The sequence below is a fragment of the Antechinus flavipes genome, chromosome 4 (genome assembly GCF_016432865.1).
Source record: "Antechinus flavipes isolate AdamAnt ecotype Samford, QLD, Australia chromosome 4, AdamAnt_v2, whole genome shotgun sequence".
Classification (NCBI taxonomy): domain Eukaryota; kingdom Metazoa; phylum Chordata; class Mammalia; order Dasyuromorphia; family Dasyuridae; genus Antechinus; species Antechinus flavipes.
The window spans coordinates 13,531,747-13,548,594 of NC_067401.1; the positions used below are offsets into that span (position 1 = coordinate 13,531,747).

General features: G+C 41.1%; 1 long non-coding RNA gene across 1 annotated transcript; it reads right to left on the reverse strand.

The window, feature by feature from the left end:
- Positions 1–679: 679 nt before the first annotated feature.
- Positions 680–16,846, reverse strand: LOC127558623 (uncharacterized). Its single transcript, XR_007952947.1, has 3 exons — positions 16,764–16,846; positions 4,681–5,369; positions 680–1,854 (listed from the first exon to the last, which is right to left on the reverse strand). It is a non-coding gene; the product is annotated as an uncharacterized LOC127558623 (long non-coding RNA).
- Positions 16,847–16,848: the final 2 nt, after the last annotated feature.

Sequence of the window (16,848 nt, forward strand, 5' to 3'; positions counted from 1 at the left end):
TGACCGAAGGAGTACCTTATGTCTGTTCTGCTCTATGTGTAAATAGAGTGTAAATACCATATGGAATCCAATTTCTTCACACTCGTCACAACTTCTTTGAAAGACTCTACTGCTGAAGAACTAATTTCCTGTTTTGCTTCTGAGTGTATGATATAATATATCTTCCTGATATAGTGGATATATTTTATAGTAATAAACCAGTGTCTTATCTGGAGAAGTATGGTAGTCATTCTCTCAAAGTGTTAAGAATGTTGAGAAAACATTTACGTAAACAAAAGTAGGAATAGGGTAAGATAAAGTGTGGTAACATTTAGCTCTAGTGTGGTAATTGAGTACAGGAAGAGCCCAGAATTTCTACGAGAAAGACACCGGAGGAATGTGGAATTAGCTGCAGCAGACAGACGTGTCTGGATCATAATAAAAAGATGGAATCTTCTCACTGAGTACGAGGGTAAAGTGGTGGATGGTCCTTGTGCTTTTGATAACAGGAAGCTTAGCTCTGTGAGAAGGAAGTTCTGCAAGTTGTATCTGAGTGAAGAAAGGATTCTCACAATTTTTCAATCACATGGGAAACAAGAACTTGATATGTGTATAGTATCTTAGTGATATATATCTATACATATATACATATTTATATATACATATACATATATATATATACACAACAAAGGGCATTGAAAACAAAAGAAAAAAAAGGAGAAAACAAAAATGGATAAATGTCACCATCAAATTTATGAAAATTCCAAGATATTTAATATTATTCTATTTCCCTGTACCAAGGGTTTGGGGATCTTTTTGAAGATGTCTCCAGTGTTGTTACCTTCCCTCATCTTTACATGGTATTTCAGAAGACCAGGAGATCCTCAGGAGAGAGGAGAGGTAGCTTATTATATTGAATAAGGAAATGGTCTTAAAGAAGACCTGAATTCAAGTCTTCTCTCACTCCAACCCATACTGACTGTCCCAGGTCTAGTCAGGGAACCTCTCTTTGTTGGGGATATCTCTCTAAGCCTATCAGTCACAGAGAAGGGGCTGACCTGCATTGGTACAAGGAATTTCCCCATCTTGAAATTCTCTCCATATCCATGAAATCACATGTAGTCCATCCTACCCCGATTTTAAATATGAGGAAACTGAGGGTCAAATGGGAAGTGACTGTGTCTATGGTTACTGGGTCTATGAGCTAGTGAGTTCCAGAGGCAAGATCTGACCCCCCAATTTTCCTAACCCCAAGACCACTGCTGCCTTGCATTGTCTTTCAAAGATGTACCAACAGTTCCCCATTTCCTCATACATCAAGCCTAACCTCCCAACCTGGCTTTTAAGGTGTGACCAACTTTACTTGACTTTGTGCCCTTTATTTTTTATTGTTTCCCTGTGTACATCCCTTTGCTCCAGCCAAGCTGATCCTCCCACTGCCCTCTATGTCTCCCCTGCTCATTCCTATTCCGTGACTTCACTCATATCATTTTACTTCATGGAATGTCCATCAAATCAAAGAACCATCAAATGTTAAAGCTGGGAAGGACCTTAGCAATCGCCCTCATGTTATGGATGAGAAGGATGGTAAGCTGTTGTGATCACAAAGATACTAGCGAGGAAAGCCATGATTCCAGTGTTGCCCATTCCTAGTATGTGTTTATTGTTATTGTTTGTCCTTCATTCCTGAAGAGAACCGTTGACATCAAGAAGATAATGTCTTCACTTGCAAGTGAACTGAATTTGAGAGCCAGAGGGTTGTGCAAGGTCACCAACTTCATTCTCTCCTCCAGAGCCAGTGGGTCCAGTGGCAAGATAGAGATCGGGACGGCTGGAGATTTAATGCATGAATGATTGAATGGTTGGTTTACTCTTCTGTGGAAGAGAAAACAAGAATAAACTCCAGTGAGCTCATAGAGAATTTGGATAACTTCCACAACTAGATAGACCCAAATAAGAAAGGGATGATGAAGAAAGTAAGACTCACATAAAGAACTTGTTAAAATTAATCAAGTTAGTGGCAGAACCAAGTCCATAACTCACGTCCCTTGATTCCCAACTTAGTGGTCTGCCCATGGGCACAATTAGCGGACACTGAACCTTCTTACAGGCTCTTCATTATTATCATGTGTTCACTAATGAGAAATGTAAAGAGCCAGAACTCTGGAGAAGTATACTTGAAACAAGGTGTTAACGCAGAGGAATTGATGAGACAATGGCTATCTAGTTCACATATATACTTAGTACTTAGCATGTGATGTCATGGTTCTCTAAGTTCACACATAATCAGTGTGCTGTAATGATATAATTACAATAAGATATAGAAGAGCCAGCAACGATGGAAGAGAGACATTTCATCTCCCACTATCCTGATGGCTCTCCTGCCTCCTGCATTCCTCCACTGAAACCAAGACCCATTCTGGGGGACCTTCAGATGTCTTTGATCTTAGTGGAGGAATGCAGGAGGCCGTAGAGCCATGAGGATGGTGGGAGATGGTTCTCCAGGGTTCTGGCTCTTTACAGAGAATCTCCAGTCTTTTGATTATTTTGCTGTCACAATTAAGACTGGACACTTACTGGAAGTAGGGACGAAAGACAGTATTTGTGTAAAGATCCAACAACAAAATGGTAGAAAGACATTGCCTGTCTCTGAGGAAGCTGGAGATGATTGCTGGAGGCAGCAATGGTATCATAGAAAGAACATCGGTTCTAGTATTAAAAGACCTAGATTGAAATTCTGCTTCTGATCCTTGCAACTTGTGCAGTGTGGGATATTCCCCACTGATGTGTGATTATACATTATTATTATACACTGATTAGGATCATATATTCAGAGTTAGAAGGTGCCTCGAAAGCTGTCTAGAGGGGGTCCTGAAGCCCAGAAAAAAAGCCTTGGCCAGCCTAAAGTCACACAGATTGTAAGTGAAAGACATGGAATTTGAATCCAGGTCTCTGATCCTAAATCCACTTCCTTTTCCCCTGTATTAGGTGGCTTCCACTTGCTCAGTAGAGTATAAGGAATGCCCTTACATGACTTATTCATTGACTCACAGAACCCTACATTAGGTATGACTGTGGTATTTAGTTAATGGTATTTAGAGATGATTGATCTAGTAATGGCTGACTAGTTGGACTAATTTACACCACATTCTTAGATGTGCCTTTAAAAAAGGAATGGGGATCGGAGAGCAAGCATTTATTAAGTACCTGCTGTTTGCCAAGCATTTTGTAAATATCACCTCATTTGATAGGGAATAGAAAGGAGCCGAGGTATGACAAAGAGAAGCCAGAAAGCCACACACACAGACTAGAGTTTACTACAAGGAAGCCCGTGGGTCCCCCAGGGAATCATATAACTCCAGCAAAGGAAGAATGTGGGATCCCAAGAGAAGAGGAAGCCACATGACCCAAGAAATGGCAGCCTCAGAAAATAGGGCTGTAAGAACTCCTGCTCATGCTCAAACAATATGAACAAAAGAAGAATTGAAAACACCCAATGCTTCTATGAAAACCAACAAAAAGAAAATTTTAATTTAAGGAACTCCGAAGTTGCTCACATCCATCAAACTGGCAAAGATCGCCAAAGCTAAAAATAAAGCGGGTTAGAGAACGATAAATACATGCATTGTTGAAGGAGCTGTGAGCTGATCTGGAAAACAATCAGTAATTTTTCAAGAAAAATGACCAAATTGTTCATATTCCTTGACCCAGAATTTGTAGACAAATTTTGGGAACAAAGTAGGTACGCACTGATTAGTGTGACTAGATGTGTAATAACAGATAAATATGATGGAAGGTTAGTGTCATCTAAGAAATGATAAATACAAAGAATTCAGAAATTCTATGATTTGGTCAGCAGGCACACTCCTCTGTCCTCTGACTGGATAGAAACCTTCTGCAAGACTTCCATGAACTGATGCAGAGTGACATGAGCAGTAGCAGAAGAACAATATGTACATTGATTACCGAAGTGTAAATAAGTGAGAGAAAAAATGAGGTCATGTCATTATAATGACTAGTCTGGGCCTGGAGAAGACACAGAAAATGACCCACTGTCTCCATTAGAGAGATAATAACATAGGAAAGTCATATTCCAGATGCTATTGAGCATGGCCATCGTGTCATTGATTTTGTATAAGTGCTTTTCTTTGTCTAAAGGAAAGGTGGGAGTTAGGGCAGAAAAGGCTAAATGCACAAATGACAGTGATAAGAAAATAAACAACAAAAGGAATCAACCAAACATAAAAACACTATGGAGTGAGAGGAAGAGAAATTCCTGGCTAAGCCTCCTGGAGAAAAATGGAAGGAAACCCAGAGTTAAGAAACACCAAAGGGTCTCTGAGCCACAACATGGAGGCACCAACCCAGATCTTGGCCTCCAAAACCCCAGTGAATTATAGAGATTAAGAAGCTCTTCCTAAAATGTTGACTCTGAAGGTCCAGTGCCTGGTACAGAGTAGGTGCTTAATAAGTGCTCATTGATCTTAGTACTATAAACTCGAAGTATTACTTCATTCTCTGGGCCAGAGAGGAAAATAGAAAACTGCATTAACTATTTATGAGCTCAAATGTCTTAGCATTTTTCATCAGGTGAAATAAAGGCTACTCTAAAATCAATGCATTAGTCGCTGGAGTGTCTACAAAGAAAATGATGACCCTTTTACTTTTTTCTCTAGTAACCTCAATAGGAACTTGACGTACCCAGCGGATTTCTCAAGTGGCAGCATCAGCCAAAGGGGCAAATTGTGAGAAGCTCCCCAAGATTGAATCCAATTTGCACAAACACAGAGTTGGGTTCTGAACAGTGCATTAGATTAAATAAATCATTCAAAATTCCATTAGTATCTGTGTATTATAATACAGAAAACTGTTGTGAAGACTAGGAATGGCTAAAAAAAAAAAAATAGAACAAGATGGCAATCAAGCTTTTTTTTTTCCTTTCTGACACGTTTTTGATGGAAAACATTTGGTTTGGAGCATTTATTACTCAGCTTGATTGTCATGTGGATGTCAGTGTTATATTAAACTGTGTAGGCAGTAGCCTGACAAGCAAGGAGCCTAATTACTACACCCTTTGCTAGAAGTGCTTCTCCTCCGGCTAAACAAATAACAGTCCTGTTAAATATTCTGTTTCTCTCTTTTAAGTCTCTGTGATTTGCTCAGCAGGTTCCATCCTCTGCTCTTCAGACTGGATCACTCTTGATGATCTTGTGGTCTTTCTTCTAGAGCTGCTGAGTTTTAAGAACAATCCCCAAGTTCAGGCTGGTGTGGAGTCTCCCTGGAATGATGGGGCTGATCTGGGAGGACACATGGATCCTTCTAGTCAGTAAGGGCTTGTCACGGCTTGCTGTCTGCTGGCCGGCCTTCAAGAACTCAGGATCACCACCATGCTATGAATGAGACAAGAGAAGGCCTTCAGGACAAGCTCTTTCCCTATTTTTAGATTTTGGTTTCCAGTGGGCTCTCCTACCTCCTATTAAACTTATTTCAAGTCCCGCCTGTTTCAGGAAGCCTTCCCTGCCTATTCCTGCCCTCACTGGTCTTGCCTGTCTCTGAAATACTATTCTCTGCTCAAGGCACCTCAGAGGCCATTTAGTCCAGCCCCTTTACAGACCAAGAGACTAAGATCCAGAGAAATTAAGTGGATATTCTAAAGTGGCTATGTTGAAGGTAGGATTGGAACACAGCTTCCCTGATTCCAGAATTCATCCTCTTTCCCCTTTACTACATGGCTCTGTACCATAAATTGTATATATTAGGAAACTAAAAAATTCTCCATTTCCAGGCATTTATACCAAAAGATGGGCTCTGTCCCTCTCCTATTCCTTTCATAGATATTTCAGGGAAAAGCCTAGAGTAATTTTCCCAGCTGCCTCAAATGAAAACAAGAGAGAGAAAGACAACTAGGAAGAAAGGGGTGGCTTTCTAAACCCCAAAAGATTTAGCTGAAGGAGAAGATGTGAATAAGAACCATATCTGATGGGTGATAAAGGAGATAGGAGTTAAATAAAAGAATGAACTATTGAGCAAATGAAAAAATATTGCTTAAGCACTTACTGTATGCCAGACACTATACAAGCAAGCAAGCAACTAGAGCTGCCCTCAGAGAACTTACATTCTAATGGGGAAGGCATTACATAAAGAAGCAGCAGAAAGAATGGTGGTGGCTCATGTACAGCAACAAACACTGAAAATAATCTGAGGGAAAAAACATGGAAGCCTGGTTGTGAGCAATGTAATATGAATACTCAGCTATCAGGCTCTAGCTTTCTAGAGGCAGAATCCAAATTACAGTGAGAAGGGGCTGGGAAGTTGGCCAGGATACAGATGGCATAGTTTGGAAATATCTGCAAAATGACATGGAAGCTCTTCTGGGTAAAATAAAGTGAAAGTTTAAATGACTAAAGATTCACCAAAACCAATGCAGAATAGACGACAGACACCCATTTGGACTGACCGGGAAAAAGATAGTCACATATGAAAAACCTTTACCTTTGGGTAAGGAATAGAAGAGGGATGATAGGAATAAGAATTGGAGTGGGGGCTTCAGCTTTTTCAGAAATCACCATGAATTTGAGTACCAGCTTGATGCTTATGATCCTCAAATCTACTTATTCTGCTAACCTCCAATCTTCTATCTTCCATCTTAAGCTAGATGTACAATAGACATCTTGAACTCAACATTTCCCAAACAGAATTCATTTTCTTTCCCCTAAACTTTCCTCCCTTATACCTTTCCTATTACTGTAGGGAGCAGCACCCCCCTCCCAGTCCCTTGGGCTTGCAACCTAAGTGTTATCCTGTACTCCTTCCTGTCTCCTCCTCCCTTAGCCCGCCACCTCCGAATCCAAGCTGTTGCCACAACCTGCTGCTTTTAGCTCTGCATCATCTCTTGAATATGCCCTCTACTCTCCTCTGGCACTGCTATGCCCCTGGTGCAGGCCCTCATCACCTCACACTTGTACTCTGCCAATAGCTCTCAGTGGGTCTGTCTGCCTCCATTGAGCCACTAAAGCGAATTTTCCTAAAGCACGGCTCTAAAACCATCAATCCCCTAGTCAACAAACTCCAATGGGTCCTTGTCATTTCCAGGATCAAATACAAAATGTTCTGTTTGACATTCAAAGCCCTTCATAATCTAGTCACCTCTTACCTTTCCAGTTTTCTTACCACTTACTCCCCAATATGACCCCAATGGTCTTCTTGGACCCAGTGACCCTGGTCTCCTGGCTGTTCCACAAACAAAACCCTCCCTCTCTCATCATGGATATTCTGACTGTTCCTCATGTCTAGAATGCTCTCCCTGCTCTGTTCTGTGTACTATTTCCCCTGGCTTTCCTTAAGCCCCAGCTAAAAATCGCACTTTCTACAGGAAGCCTTCCCCAAACCCATTTAATCTTAGGGCCTTCCTTCTGTTAATTATTTCCTATGTATCCTATACAAAGTTTGCTTTGTGTATATATATTTATTTGCACGTTGTCTTCCCCGCTACCTTGTAAGCTTCTTTAGGACGGATGTGGTGAGAATTTCCTAATAGTATGAAATTGCTCTAACATTGTCTCTTGAGGTTCCTAAAATCATTCTTCAGGTGTACCGCCTTTCAATTAGACTCTGGAGGTAACTAACACCAGGTGCTGTGAGTGGGGGACAGTGATAGCAAGGAGTGCCTACAACACAGGCCAGAAATGAGCCACCAGGGAGCAAAGCCATAGCAGAGAACTGCTGGCAAAAGAACAACGTCACTGCAGGACACTGACATACAACAGTTCTTATTCCTTCTTAGGGTCTTACCCGGGATAGAGAAAAGAATGTCCCTGGTGGAATATAGCCTATAAAAGGGAAAATCTTTTAACTCTTAGGCTTCCTTAAGAGTCTTTTCTATTTCCTTTACTTGTAAATATGCTCAATATGTTGAAGTCATGTGAGCATAAGAGCTTTTAAGGAGAGCTAGTGGCATCCCTTGGAGACTGAATACTAGATGCTGTTTTAGGGGGAGATAACAAGCCTGTTAAGAGTTAGTACTTTATTGAATTATTCATTCAACAAATATTTATTGAGCACCTTCTGCTTGTGAAGTTTCAATCTTAGTTCTGTGGAAAAAACAGCTATTGTATCTGTTTTTATATTATGTTTATATACTGACTGATTGATATATGTATATATGTACAAATTATAAATATCAATCAATAGATATTGTTTGTGAAGTCTTAATCTTAGTTCTGTGGAAATACAGTCATTGTGTCTGTTTTTATATTATAATTATGTTTATATACTGACTGATTTATATATGTGTATATATATACAAATTATAAGTATCAGTCAATATAAATTGTTTGTGAAGTCGTAATCTTAGTTCTGTGGAAATACAGTCATGGTTCCTGACTCCAGACTTTAAGTAGCTTAAAATGAATTTGGAGAGAGAAAAATATGTGCAAACAAATTTAAATGCAAAAACTAAATAGTTGTGTTACACAGTAATACCAGGCCTAACTGGTGCTCATAGTGCACACTAAGAATTATAGGTGAAGATTACTGTGAATGATAAACTAGGAAGTAATTAAACTGAATTTGCGCGGGTGGGATTCAAATAAATGAAGGACTAAGGCAAAGGTATGGAAGTGAGAATGAGCTTGGGTGTTCATGGGATAGAGCATAGAAGAAATCAGGAATTTTATTTTGCAAAGACTATCAGATATGAGATCCAAATTTCAGTCCAAATTTAGCTAAAACCCAGCCATGTGACTTGGAACTAGTCTCTTTTCTCTTTTTCTTTGTCTGGAATACAAATGCTATGTGGGGTGAGTATGGCTAGAAAGGTTGATTCAGGTCAGATCATGGAGAGTCTTGAATGTCAGGAATATTTAACAGCATGCCCTGAGAGACTTTTAGAGCAAAGATATATGATAGGATGCGAACATTACTCTTGAAAAATTAACCTAGTGAAATAATGTAATCAACATCATAAGAAAGTGTGATACAATGGATAGAGAAGTGGCCTCGGTGTCAGGAAGAGCTAAATTCAAATGCTGATTCTAATAAATACTGACTGTATGATCCTGGGAAAGTCAGTATTTTAATAATCTCAAGTAGGACTATAAATACAAAACAATTAATGGCCACCATTGGCAGAGGAAACTTCCTCTTAGAAGAGTTATTTGTATCAGTGAAAAGAAAAAAGAAAACATAACAAAACAAAACAAAAAAAGAGCCAAAACTTTGAGGTATAATTCAGGGATTGCAGAGAAGCAAAGAAATCCATTAGGAAACTGTAATAATAGTTCAGATTAAGGCAAGAAAGAGAAAAGACAGCCTAAAACGGAAATATAAAGAAAAGAAAAAAGGGAATGGATGAGGATATTGAGAAGAAAGAGTGAATAGGGTTTGAAAACTAATTGATAGTGTGTAAGGGATGATGGGAAAGAAAGATGCTCCATTAGAGGGGGGATGGTCTATATATTTCTTGTCTTAACTTTACTCTAGCATTTTGCACAATGATGAGCACATAGTGGGCACTCAAATAAATATCTGTTGTTTGAATATTTCATGGAAAAATCAAGCTGAATTGGGAGGGAAATAAGGCAGGAATTCTGGATTCTGTATCAGATAAAGATTTGAATGTGGGCTCTGACATTTGTTGCCCCTATGGCCTTGGTTTTACTTTGTAGAATTTCAGTTTCCCCATGAGCAAAACTGGGATAATAAACCACACATTCAATGGTTGGAATGGAGTGGAAGCTTCTTGAGGACAGGGACTGTTTTATTTTTGTCTTGTGTCTCTGGGCAAAGTCTAGGCTGCTAGGTGGCTTCATAGTAGATAAAACATTGGGCCTGAGTCAAGAAGAGTCATTTTTCTGGGTTCAAAGCTAGCCTCAGACACTTACATGCTCTGTGACCATGGGCAAGTCACTGAACACCATTTGCCTCAGTTTCCTCATCTGTAAAACGAGCTGGAGAAAGAAATGGCAAACCACTCCAATTTCTTTGCCAAGAAAATCCCAAATAAGGTCATAAAGAGTTGGACATGACTGAACAATAACAACCTCGGTGTTTGGCAGATTGCCTGGTACATAGTAGGCATTTAATAAATGCTTATGGATTGATTAGTTGGCTGCTTTATTTCCTTAGAGGATTGTTGGATTACAAATGCTTTGTATTTGTTAAAGGGCTCCCAGAATCTCAGTGTAGAAGACATCTCAGAAAGCATCTGTTGAGATCATTGCTAAAAAGGATTCACCCCTCCCACAGCATAGGACCATCCAACCTTCAGAAACAAGGAGCTTACTACTTTCCCAAAAAAGTCCATTCTCCATTGGGACAACTTTAATTATTAGGAAATTGAGCTAAAATTGACCTCCGTGTAATTTTTACTCAATGTTCCAAGTTGCTGATTCTGCCTTCTGGGGTCAGGTAAAACCAGGACCAGGTGAATCTTTCATTTACAAAATGGAGTTTTGATAACTTGAAGATACTTAGCATGTTCTTAGGTCTTCACTGTTCCAGTTTAAAGGTCCCCCAGAGAAGAGCTGGGATGGTCCCTGTGTACTCTGCACTGAGGAAATGAGAACCAGAATGCTCCCTTGGCATCATCCTATCCTCATCATGCTGGCTGCCCTTTTCTCCATTTTCTCCACGTCTTTTATCAAATGTAGCTTATCTTCTTTTTTCTCCTTCACTTCCAGCCTATATTTGCCTATTTCTAGCAAGGGCATCCAAAACTTGATATCTTATCTTCCATCTCCAGCTAACAGCAGCAAGATGGTAGCCATTTTGGTAGGAACTTTATTGTTTCGTACATGGTTTGTTTCTCATATTTTTCCATGATCATTTCCTAATTCATAGTGCCTTATAGATACATGGTGCCCAGTTGCTTTTTAGTTACAAGTTATATGCATTACTGTTCTATCGGAACTGATTTGGTTCATCCCATTACTGAAGATGCCCAGGTCCATCAGAACTGATCATCATATAGTATTGTTGTTGAAGTATATAAAGCTCTCCTGGTCCTGCTCATTTCATTCAGCATCAGTTCGTGTAAGTCTCTCCAAGCCTCTCTGTATTCATCCTGCTGGTCATTTCTTACAGAACAATAATATTCCATAACATTCATATACCACAATTTATTCAGCCATTCTCCAATTGATGGGCATCTACTCAGTCTCCAGTTTCTGACCACTACAAAGAGGGCTGCCACAAACATTCTTGTACATACAGGTCTTTTTAAATCTCTTTATGGATAAAGATCCATAAAATCTCTTTGGGATATAGGCCCAGTAGTAAAACTGCTGGATCAAAGGGTATGCACAGTTTGATAACTTTTTGAGCATAGTTCCAAATCGCATGGTGCCTAGTTCTTAAGAAATGTTTATTGAGTTGAGCTGATCTCCACCCATTCTTTGGACATTATTTGTCCCTTCAAGTAGCCCAAGATTGTATTTCCTTTTCTTGGCTGCCATTTCATGATGTTGACTCATTGAGATTGTATTCTACTGGTGCCGCCAGTTTTGTTTCTTTGCAAACTGTTGTCTAGACACACCTTTCTTTCCAGTCCTGGTATATTTGATTTTGTATAGGATCTTCTATTTAACTTAATTTTCATCTTATTCAATTAACTCGAATTCATTGAGCATTTATTGAGCATTTACCCTCTACTATATGCTGGACACAGCTAGATATGCTAACATTAGGGATATAAAGAGTTCTTGCTTTCAGGACGCTTACATTCTACTGTAGGGGGAAAGGGGTATAAAGAAAGAACAAATTACAATAAGAACATATAAGACAATTTAGAGATGAGAGAAAAGAATGCTAACAAATGGAAGAATTAAGAAAGGCCTCAGGATGAAGGTAGCATCTGAGCTGGGACATTGTGAAAAAGAGATGAAGAGGAAGAACATTTCAGGCCTGGAGAACATGGAGATAGGAAATGGAGTATCAGATGCAGGGAAGAGCAAAGGGCCACTTTGGCTGCAATGTTACATTAATCATTTTGGAACAAGAAGTTGGAGTCAGAATGTGTACAGTTAGAAATGTCAGATTTGGCAAATTATAATTTTTTTTCCCTTAGAGGCAAGAGGAAGGAAGTCACTGAAGTTTCCTCAGCAGGAAAGTGGGATGGTGCTTTATGATTGCTTCACTTTGGCCTATGGTTCTAGTATCTGCCATCCAACATGCTAACTATTCCATCTCGTTTTGAGTTATTTACACAATTAAAAAGCAAATATTTTGAGCAAGTCATCCTGATATCCCAAGAAAACCATTGATGAGAAGAAAGTGCCTCTATACTCCAAAACATTTATAAGCAGAACATTTTGCGATAGTAAAGAATTGGAAATAAAATAGCTGCCCATCAGTCAGGGAATGGCTAAGCAAATCGTGATACACGAATGTAATGGAATATTGCTGTGCTATATATAAGAAATGATGTATGTGACAGAGAAGCAGAATGAACTGCATGCATTGATGCAAAGTGAAGTCAGTAGATCCAAGAAAGCAATCTACTCTGATTACAATAATGTAAATAGAAAGAAATATGTTAAGAACTGTGACAACCACATACCAAAAAAATCAAAAGCAAATGTAACAAAAATTATAGAAATCAAACAGGACTCCAGTGAAGGGAGATGAAAAGATATTCCCAATCTCCCCCTCCATGGAAATGGGAGCTCCACAGGTATTACACATTGAGCATTTCTTTGGGATTTTTGGCATGGTTTGGGACAGGGGCAAAGAGGACAGAAAGGATGCTTGGGATAACTAAATTTATTTAAAAAGAGAAAAACATGACATGTCTTTATTCAAAACAATGATCAAAATGTTGGCAAACACAAGAGTCAGCCCTGAGGATTTCCATATACAGTGTGTGGACAATGGTTCATTAATGACTTCTCTTGAGCCAAGTTCCTATTTCATGAAGAACACCTCCAAACCTAAACAAAAAACAACCAAACTGGGGCAGCTAGGTAGCGCAGTGGACAGACCACCAGCCCTGACGTCAGGAAGATCTGAGTTCAAATTTGATCTCAGACTCTTAACACTTCCTAGCTATGTGACTCTGGACAATTCATTTAACCCCAATTGCCTCAGCAAAAAAACAAAACAGTGAGATTTCCTTCTCAAGCTTTTTTTTTTTTTTTTTTTTTTTTTTTTTTTTTTTTTAACAGATGAGGAACCTGAGGCAAACAGGATTAAATGACTTAGGGTTGGTGGGGTGCCACTTCTAAGGGAAATATAACAATAACCCTAAATTCCTCTGACCTTGGGAGTGACATGGTTAAAATATGTTTCTTTCCCCTAGCTTCCATGGGAGATGTAGCGATAACCCTAAGGTCTCTTATCCTTAAGAGTGCTGTAGTTCCACAAACATTGGTGGCTGTCAGATAACATTCTGTTGGTCAGTAATAACAAAGTTTCTGAGATAGTAATGAGGTACATACCAGACCATTCTTCAACTCCATTTCTAAGCCATAAAATTATCATGGCATGGTAATTCTTACTTTTTCCTATAAATGTATCTTCTTGTTCCTGGTTCCTCCCTAAATACTTTTGGAACTTAGCCTGCTTTAATTAGCATTACCATTTAATAAACTTTGCCCCTAGACTTGTAAATGGGTCGGAGCCTGCCAGTTCTTTTGAGATCCATCTTTTTTGGAGTCTCCTTTGAGCCTCAACATTGTCACACAGCTAAGGACTGAGGCTGGGATTTGATTCATCTTCCTGATCCACTGCACCAACTATAACCTTAGTTTCCTGCTTTTTAAGGTGAAAGGGTTTGATCAGATGACTTCCTAGGTCAAAGGAAAATTCTATGGTCCTACAAATATTTCTAGGCATAAGAATAAGAACTGAACTTATAATTTCATTGATATAGGGGAGTCCTGTAATGAGGAACCCTTCACCAGCAATGCCGGACGGTGCCATTCTCCCAGGTCCCCAATTTATAATCTTAGAGATCTATAGAGTCACACAGATCGTGTATGTCATGGGCAGATCTGAATCCAGGACTTCCCATCTCTGAAGCCAACTCTTTATTCATTACTATTTATAGAACTACATCTGTTAAAAACAAAAACAAACAAAAAACAACTAATCCTGTACCGCTGACATCCAATCTGTCACTGTGAGAGAGACACTGGATCAATTCTTGTTCTCTCTTGACCCCACATAGACCATCTGCCCTGCCACATCCAAGTCACCTCCTGCAGAGGGAGAATTTTCATTTTAAATCTGAACTTCCTCATGTTTCAATCTCAGCACAAGATCTCCAAATTACAATGTAACCCTTCATTTATGGTAACGTTGTTTTGATCCTATCCGATTTCTGTGGACTTTTGGCAAACAAAGAAAGTTGATCTCTGGGGCCTCCAAGACTAAATTTACAGATGACAAGGATAAATATGGCTGGACAAAACAAAAAGAAAATCCACTCACTAGGATCCTTTTTTATTATTTTTTGGGGGGTGTTAGGGCAAAATTAGGAATTCAGAGTAATTAGCAAAAATGTCTTTGCCTCCCCAGCCTTTTGTGTCTCTTCCCTCCTTCCCCCATTCATATAGAAAAATAGGAGAAATTCAGAAGTTAAAAACAGAGAATTTTGAATTTGTGGTCATTGGAATAATAATTAAAAAGAAATACAAATTTAGGAAGTCACCACAAATTAGAGTGAGTCTCTTCCCTGGAGCACTGAGCAAAGTAGGAAGGTAAGAATCTCAGAACCGTAGTTTCCTAAAATGGTTTTAGGGCTTGGTTTCTAAAGCTGAGAATCTCTTCCATTTGCATTATAGTTTGTTTTTTGTTTTTTGTTTTTTGTTTACGTCAATAAATTTCAGTGGCTCCCTGTTATTTTTAGGATTAAATATAAAAATTGATGTCTGGCTTTCAAAGGTCTTTCCTAACCTGGATCCTTTCCAGGCTTCCTCCTTCCTATGCAGCTTAACGTGATTCTTTACCTTTTCACAGATTGTTCTCAATGCCTGGAATTCTCTCCTCTCCCCCTTGGCTACTCCTGGTGGATTAACTTTCTTTAAATCTTCCTTAGCTCTGGGACTTCCTCCAATTTACCCCTTGTGAGTGTGTGTGTGTGTGTGCACTTGTGCGCAAACACTGGTATACACACATATTATATATACAGGCACATAGTAGGTGCTTCTCTGGCTTGTCTGATACACAGAATGGAAATAGGCACATAGTAGGTGCTTAATGTTTCTTGACTTGATTCAGCTTAAATAGAAAGGGATAGTCATTTTCTTTGAATGATAACTAACATTTAAATAGGACTCTAGGGTGCAGCAAGCTGGTGAGATAAGGCCAGGACTTGGAGTCAGAAAGACCAGAGTTCAAATCTTCCCTCAAACACTTCCTGGTAGTAGGGCCCATTTTCCAAGGTCGTGGTGAGCCTCAAATGAGATGCCATCTGTAAAGTACTTAGCAAACCACAAAGCTTTGTGTAGCTATTCCGTGTCCATTGGAGAGTCACCAGTAACTAGGGGGCGCAACCTGAACTCAAATCCAGCCTTAGATCGGTCCTAGCTGCGTGACCCGGGGCATGTCACGTCTGTTTATTTGCTCAGTTTCCCCGTCTGTAAAATGAGCTGCAGAAGGAAATGGCCAACCTCTCTAGGATCCCTGCCAATCACTTCTTAGCTGCGTGACCCTGGTCACCTCACGCTTCCCTGAGTGCCTCAGTTTCCCCAACTGTAAAGTGAGCGGGGACCAGAGGGGACCACGGGAGCCAGGAGGAGGCTGGCAGGGCTGATCGGAGGCCGGCGCAAGCAGGCACGGGCATCGCTCCTCCCCGGGCCTGCGGCCCCACACGTCGGGGCAAGCCCGCGGCCACGGGAGGCTGCTCTCCGGCTCTTCCCTCTTTCTCAGTCCCGCCCTGCTCTGCCCCGGTTTCTGAGGGCGGTAGACTTGTGGTTATTCTGGAAAAGTCCCGGAGACACTGGCAGGAAGGAGATTTCTGCCAGAGTTCCCAGGAACGGGAGCTGGGAGCCCCAGGCTCGGCCCACACGGGGCTCCTCGACGTCTAACGAGCGTGCGGTCCCGGAGAGAAGCTCCGGGTGAGGCACCATGTCCCGGGGGTCCGGGGCGGGTAGGGGACCGGCTCGCCGCGGGCGGCCGGTGAGTGAAGCTCGCTGCACTACTGCGGATGGTTTTCCGGAGCAGACCTGCCCCCTCCCCGCGCCCCCTCCGGACTCCGGGCTTTTGCCCCGGCCGGGACCCCGTCTACCCGCTTCTAGCCGCCTCCTGGCTTCCCTCAACTCCCGGCTAAACTCCCGCTTTTCCCCCTCCCCCCCTTAAAGCCCTTCATCTGTGGATCACCCCTAACTTATCCCCTCAGTCTCCTGGTTGTACTTAGTGGTTTGCACGTGGCCTCGATCCCCAGAGTGAGCGCCTAGGAGGCGAGGACTTTTACCGTGCCTGACACTGTCAGCGCCTAATTAATGCTTGCGAACTTTGCCGAGTGCTTTACAAAGATCCGATGCTTGCAACAACCCTTGGAGATGTTATCATCCCCAACTTTGCAGCCTGGGAAGGCGAGGCTTCAACCACAATAATAACTAGCATTAAGTGAACGCTTTGCGATTTCCCAAGCGCTTTAAGGTGTAATTCTCTACAGAACTCAGTGTTTCAGGCAGGCGCGTGAGGCTGGCCAGGTGACACGTCATCTCTCCACCCCCCTCCTCTCCCCTTGCCTTTCTATGTTTCTCCTCCCCGTCAGGGGAGTGGCCTCGTCGGGGACGCCCCGGAGGGGCCGGAAAAAGTGATAACTACACTTCCCAGCATACCTCGGGCTCCCGGCGCGTTCCTTTATTGGCCGGCGGGCGCCGACACGCCGTGTTTTGACTCGGGCGGGTCACGTGCCTTCTTTGT